Raw genomic sequence first — 7,883 nt, 5'->3', positions numbered from 1 at the left:
TGTGATACCTTCAACTTTGTTCTTCATTCTCAAGATTGCTGAAGCTATTCAGGGTCTTCTGTGGTTTCATATAAATTTTTGAAATATTTGTTCTAGTTCTATGAGATATGCAATTGGTATTTTAATAAGAATTGCATTGAATCTGTAGGTTGCTTTAGGTAGTATGAACATTTTAATGATGTTAATTCTTGTAAAGAAATTTTGAAAGAGCCTGACCAGGTGGTGGCGCAGTAGATAGAGCGACTAACTGGGACATGAAGAACCCAGGGTCAAAACCCCCAGGTTGCTGATTTGAGTGCAGCTCATCTGGTTTGAGCAAGCCTCACCAGCTTGAGCCCAAGGTTGCAGGCTTGAGCAAGGGGTCACTCGGTCTGCTGTAGCCTCCCAGTCAAGGCACATATGAGAAAGCAATCAATGAGAAACTAAGGTGCTGTAATGTAGAATGAATGCTTCTCATCTCTCTCCATTTTAGTCTGTATGTCCCCATCTGTTCCTCTCTCTGTCTCTCTCTCTCTCTCTCTCTCTGTCACACACACACACACACACACACACACACACACACACACACGAAATTTTAAAAGAAACAAGCTATGATTCCTTGGTTTCATTAAAGTGTATGTGGTAGTAGTTAAATTTAGGAATCAGGGAGTTTTAATTATGATGCATGTGTGAGACAGACCTTTGCTTTAAGGTTGTACAGTGTTTGCTGATTAGGATTCGATATATAACAGACTCAAGCAAATACAGATAATCTTTAGAAGCTTAAAAATATTTTAAAATTAGAATGTTAATTTTTGACCTGAGGATACTATTGAAAGTCAGAAATACGAATGAACCCCTAGACTAATGTGGGTTAGCCAAAAATAGAGCAGTTCCTTAAGCTATGAAGGAAAAATATAATCCATTCATTCATTTATATACTCTCTCTACATATTCTGTAGGTTAAGAATTTAATGAATACTAATTAAAATAACAAAATAAAATGCATAGTTATTTTATTGTTTATTTGTTTTAGATTTTTATTAGTTAACAAAATAAAATTGGCCATCTTTCCAGCAAGAATTCTTTTAGAAACATAGTTTTATTAATTAAAAATAATTTCAGATATCATTTTGTAGCTCTACTCTGCACAGGGACTTTATGGTAGCATAATTAATCTGTTATCTCTGTTTTGAACTATTTAAAATATCAAAACTGTATAACTGTATTAGAAGCCATTATGCATCAGTTTAGTTTTCTTATGTAAATTACCTTAATATATAATCCATACAAAAATAACTTATTAAGACTAATTTGCTGCCTGACCAGGCTGTGGCACAGTGGATAGATAGAGTGTTGGCCTAGGATGCAGAGGACTCAGGTTTGAAGCCCCCAGGTTGCTGGCTTGTGCGTGGGCTCATCTGGCTTGAGCACAGGGTTGCCGGCTTGAGCGTAGAAGCATAAACATGGCCCAATGGTCGCTGGCTTGAGCTTAAAGGTCACTGGCTTGAAGCCCAAGGTCGCTAGTGTGAGGAAAGAGTCACTGGCTCAGTTGGAGCCCCTGGTCAAGGCACATATGAGAAAACAACCAATGAACAACTAAGGTGCCACAACTACAAGTTGATGCTTCTCATCTCTCTCCCTTCCTGTCTGTCCCTGTTTGTCCCTCTGTGTCTCTCTCTCTCTCTAAAAAGAAAGATTAATTTGCTTGGGAAAACACACAATAGATTTTTGGTCTTGATTCCTTGGCACAAAGTATACATAATTATTACTATTGTATATAGTTAAGCATACTTTCAGAAATCTGATAGTGTACAAATTGAGGAAATTAAAAATTATCTATTTAAAGATTGTTTCAGAGAATAAAAATCAATCTTTTCTTCTAACACCAATTGTTTAGTGTTCTTACACTCTAAATAAATAATTAAATTGATCATCCTCACCCTTGAACTTTCAGGTTTACAAAAAAATCTGGCTTTTATTAGCATCTTTTAATGAATTTGCCCAGCTGAACAAAGGTATTTGTTTCTAATAAACAATTGGTTTAAATGCATTCTCCTGAACTGGATAGGATTTTTGTTATTGTTATTTAGTTTTAGTTTTTAATCATCAGCTTCATCCTGGTGTGATTAGGATCAGAGTTCTGACCTACTACTTTGACCTTAAGACTATAATCTTATAATTATTATGTCCATACCTCTGCAGAAGCAAGAAGTTTATTATTGTATTTATTTTTAGAACATATAAATATATAATAATCAGGTTTGTGAAGGGTGCAATGAATCATTGGTTACTGATAGTTTAATTTTTTAACAAATAATAATTTATCATGATTAAATGTGGTTAGGATGTTTTTGTTACCATAGTTAAAAAACACAATAAAGAAATAACAACAAAATAAACCTAAAATAAATTAAAAAATACAAGTTACAAAATAAGCCAGGCAGAGAAAGACAAATATCATATGATCTCATTTATATGTGGAACCTAATGAACAAAGTGAACTGAGGAATGGAATAGAGGCAGAGTTGGGGTCACAGGGAGCAGAGGGACAGCTGTCAGAGGGAAGGAGGATGAGATGATGAGATCAGAGAAGGTGAAGGGATTAGTGAAATTATATATACATAACACATAGATACAAATAATAGGACAACAAATCCCAGAGGGAAGGGCGGAAAGGGAGTATAATGGGGTACATATTGCACCCACATGCAAAGAAAACTAAAACAAAACAAACAAATAAATAAATACAAGTGACTCAAATAGAATTTAAAATATAATTTTGTGTGGAGTTAAAAATTGAAAAATGCTTCATTGTTTATACTTTGGGGGGGATTTTTCCCAAAATAGGAAAATAAATCAGTTATTTTTGTGATATTGTAGGTATTATTGAGAATGTTTTAATATTTGATAGCATGACCTATAGAAATAAAATACTAGCCTTAAGTAAAACTGTAAGCAAAATGTGATATCTATGCAGATTTTGATAAAGTACAGGACATTTTTGCATTTAATTTTGGTAAGTTTCATCCTCTATGTTTTCTTCCTTTAGAAAACTAGGGGAAAAAAGAAGCAACCATTAGAGAGAATAAAGCATCCATTTTTTCCCTCTGAATTTATAACAAAATAAAAATGTTTTTATTTATCATAGTACATTTTAATAAATGAATAATTGAGCAACATAAAAATATACATTTTATTTATAAATAAAAACTACAGATGGTCTGTATTTTGGGGTAATTTATACTTTGGGGAGCATTTAATTTTGATGTAAAAGACGAGGTAGAGAGAGAAGCAAAAGAGAAAGGTTGGTTTTAAATTTTGTCAACCCTGCAATTTTCTCTTCTTTTATAACTGTTGTGAAATAAAGATTTATATTTAGTCCTCAAAATTTTCAACAAGAATTCCTTCTAGTTTTTCAGTATTCTGTTAAATACAGACATGGAAAAATAATACTAATTCACTTGGGTCTTGTTAGACATACCCATTCCTTGAATATGTTATTGGCTCCTGCCTTCTTTGGGTTTCTCTTCACGTATCCCCTCTCTTCAGCAGTGAAGATGGGTTTGCAGTGATTGTGAAACTCGCCCTGTGTGCTGTAGTAACAAATGGTCCTTAGACGGATGTCTGAGAATGGCTTAAGGTACCAGTAACCCTCACTGTCTTGGGTTCAAACAGCAGAGCTGGAAGGGGTCCTTGAGTGAGTGGCCCCCAGGTTTTTCAAGGTGCTAGAAGAACTGAATGAATTTCGGTAATCCCAGAAGTTTTCAGTTTCTTTTCTTGAGTGTGGGTGTCTCCGGGTGATTCCGAGCCACCTAAATGCTAGAATTGACTTATGTACTTAGGGCTAAAGATGGTCCAGAGATTGTGAGTCTCTGGATAATGGCAAATGATTTCTTCAGGTTTATCTGAATCTGGCTACAATGAACTGAGTTAAAGCTCTATTGCCCTTGAGTTTACTAGTGAATCTAAAGACTTTCTACATTATTACATTTTACCATAGCTCTTTCAATGTAAATATTTCATCAACTCTGAAAAAGGTAAATGACCAGAGAAAGGCTTTAAAATTTTTTATTACAGTGAATCCATCTGGGACTAGGTAAAAATAATAATTATAAATAAGAGCTATAGATATATTTTTAGTTCTTAAAATATGTTTAAGGTTTTAGAAAGATATGAGGAGTTTGCTATAATTGGAAATGCTTTTAAGTATTTGGATAAAAGGCACTTTGGTAAATATAAAAAATAAATTATTTAGTTAGTAATAATAGTATATAATTTGGCACTTTAATATGAGGACTTCAATGCACATTAGGTACTTTAAACATCCCAACAAGCAGCCTCTATCCTAGATGACCAAATGAACAGGGATTTATAAAGTCCACAGAATGATTTAGCAGCATAATTTGAATTTCAATCTGTGATTTATTCTCAATCCAGGTAGCTACATATAGTTATACACCTATATAACTATATAGGTGCACGCTTATTAGTTAATTAACATTTTTTGAATAATGACTATGTACCAAGCACTTTAATAGGTCATGGGTTTCCGAAATGAATAATACCTTGTTCTGCTGACAGAGAATCATAGCCATTTTATGTTCACCTAATTATCCTTCAGCTGCCTACTTGGTTATTCTGGAAGGGTCAGTAGACTCTTGGGTTTTACCCTGGCTTCAGCCTGGGAATTTGTCATGAAATATATCGGGAGAAATATGTTTTAGAACTAGACTTACTTATGCTATTTGTTTATCATACACTGAAAATACAAGTGTGCATGGACATTTGGTGGGACCATGAATGACCTTTTTGATGTGAATGTGTAGAAATGCCTTTTCGGAAGTTTTGAAATGTTAAATTATTTTCAAGTGAAATATGCTAGTACCTCTTTTAAGTTTTTTCTTATTTTCATTGAAATAATAGATGTTTCTTTGCTCTTGAGCCAGTTGGTTCTAAGCCAGCTGATTCTTGCCACCTGGTATGCTCTGCACGTTGCCTTCCTCTCATAAATTTATTTTGTGTATGTTTTTGACTTTGAAGATCAAAGGTTCTTAAAAAACTCCTTTTAGCCTTCTCTGTGATTGCCTTTAACTTCCTTGTTTTCCAGACACAGATTCCTAAATTTTAAACTGGAAGAGACTTAGAAATGGATACTTCACAACTGTCATATTCCCTCAAACCCTAATTTATCCCTATGGATGAACTAAGTCTTTTAAGTTTCCATCTATACACTTCTTGTTAGAATGAGGCAAACGTCTACCAACAACAACCTCAAGATAGTAAAGTAATTCTTACCACTCATCAATTTTTCATATCACATATTGATACCATACCATGTCCATAGCCCAATAAAAATGTTTTTTTCAAAGATATTTGGAATAGTTGGTGATTTCCAGAGCACAAGGGGCATGGTGGGAAAAATGGGTAAAGGAAGTCAAAAGGCACAGACTTTAAAATAAAAAGTCATGCAATGTAATGTACAGCATGGTGACTATAGTTAGTACTGTGTTGCATATTTGAAAGTTGCTAGGAGAGTAAATCTTAAGTTTTTATCACAAGAACAAAAAATTCTGTAATGGTGTATAGTGATGAATGTCAACTCGACATGGTGGTAATAATTTCACAATTTATATCATACAAATATTAAATCATTTTGTTGTACAACTGGAACTAATATAATGCTATATGTTAATCATATCTCAATAAAAATCATTAAATTCAGAGAAAAGTAGTGTCCAAAACAGAAAAAAAACCCCCAAAACAAAATTATTTGGGTTATCTTTACCACTGTTCTCTTATAGCAGAGAAAATTAAGTGATGATTGCATGGTTACACATGTCCTGGAATGTGTTCTGAACTTACATTTTAATGTGGGTATGTCATCTGAAGGTTTATAATAATTCAAATAAAATACTGAAGCTGTACTATGAAGCTCAGACTCACAGAATACAGAAGTCCCCTCCCCCCTTTTTAAAAAAATCTCCTGGGCTTTTGCTTATCTCCTCCATGCTTTCTCCCTCATATTGAGGATGACCAGCATCTCCACTTGGTCTAAAGAAATAGCATAAGCAGAGATCATTTCCTCCACTCCCACTTGCTATTGGTTTCTCCCTCCCAAGCTTGTTAGAAAGGTTAATTAAAACTTTTACTCTAAATAGTAGTGATTAAAGTCTTTTTCCCTTATTTTGTGCTAAGCTATAAATAGACTTGAGTAAGTAGTTATGCAGGAAGATAGTATCATGAGGATGTGGAGAAAAATTTGTACTGCTACCAATAATAGTAGCAGTTAACATTTATTCCTATTCTTTAATCAAGCATTTCCTATATTTGAATATTCTTTATGTTTGGTAGAAAATTATGCAACTAGCTTGACCGGGCGGTGGTGCAGTGGATAGAGCATCAACCTGGGACGCGGAGGACCCAGGTTCGAAACCGTGAGATTGCCAGCTTGAGTGCGGGCTCATCTGGTTTGAGCAAGGCTCACCAGCTTGAGCCTAAGGCCGCTGGCTCAAGCAAGGGGTCACTTGGTTTGCTGTAGCCCCTGGTCAAGGCACATATAAAAAAGCAATCAATAAGAAACTAAGGTACTGCAATGAAGAATTGATGCTTCTCATCTCTCTCCCTTCCTGTCTGTCCCTCTCTCTGTCTCTGTCACAAAAAAGGAAAAAAAAATTATGCAACTATATTTTTCCCCCTCAATATTGAGTTTCTTCCAATGAAATTATTTAGCCAATTAACAAACTTTTCTCTATTCTCTGCCTGTCTGGACATGGCTTACTTATTCCAGTTAGAAGGCAAATCTAGGGAATAATTTCTTTTGTTTTCACCAAGCAAACTGAATTTTTTACTTTTGCACCTCAGAGAGTGTGTCCTTTGAGTTCAGAAAGGACAACAATCCCCATTGTTTATTTCTTTGATTGTCAACATCATTCATTTTGAAGATAAGGGTTAAGCAGCCACCCCTGGGATCTGTGCTGTGATGATATGGTGCTACTCAGGGAAAGGACCTCTCATCACTTCAAATTGTTTTGTTTGTTGATAAAGAATTTTCATAGATTGAAGAAACTGGTGTGCCTGCCTAAAATAGCCCCTCATTCTACTTTAAATTTCTAAGCATTTTCTTTATTTATGCAATATCCAAGTATGGTTTTATTTAGGAGGGAAAGATAAAAACTACACAATTTCAAATAACTTTATGTCATACAATAAATATTAAATAATGAAGCTGATTTTTAACAGTGTTAACACATTTTTTAGTTAGGCATTTATTCTAAAAAATATTTATGGAATGTCTTCCATGTGCCCAGATTTGAAGATTGTAGTTCTGTAAATGTTATTTTTATAAACCACTGATTATAGTCCATATTGTAGTTATATTTATTGAGGATCCAAAGCAGGGAGAAGATTGTGATTTTTGAGTAGCTCTCAATGTCTTTCTTGTTTGTTAGAACCACAAGTCAGTTGGGTTCAAGAAAGTCTGAGGGGAAATCTGCCTACCCACAACTTTTCTTCTCTGATAGTGTAGAGGATTTATACCCTGAACCATGAGTTTGTCATGGTGGATGAGATTTCCAGGGGTCAGAATCTTGTCTGCTCTGTTTACTTCTGTGTTTTCGCACCTTGGATAGTGCCTGCCACCTAGTAGGAACTGCATAAATGACTGTTGAGGGGCAACAAAGATGTGCCTTCTCTTAGCTTTGCTCAGAGCTTGTGGAAGGCAACCCTCTCCTCCCTCTCCACCTCAGTGTAAGCACCAGTCCTCCCTCGTCTTCAAACCTCTTTGGTTGTCTCAAGGTTTATGGGGTAAAAATCACTCTTTACACAGAAATTGGTAAGCCATGCTTCATGTTTCCTTTCAGTTTATATTTCTTGTTTCATTGCTATTTTGATTTATCTATATT

This window comes from Saccopteryx leptura, chromosome 7 (assembly GCF_036850995.1).
Source record: "Saccopteryx leptura isolate mSacLep1 chromosome 7, mSacLep1_pri_phased_curated, whole genome shotgun sequence".
NCBI classification, from domain to species: Eukaryota; Metazoa; Chordata; class Mammalia; order Chiroptera; family Emballonuridae; genus Saccopteryx; species Saccopteryx leptura.
Note: the sequence above shows the minus strand (reverse complement) of the source record.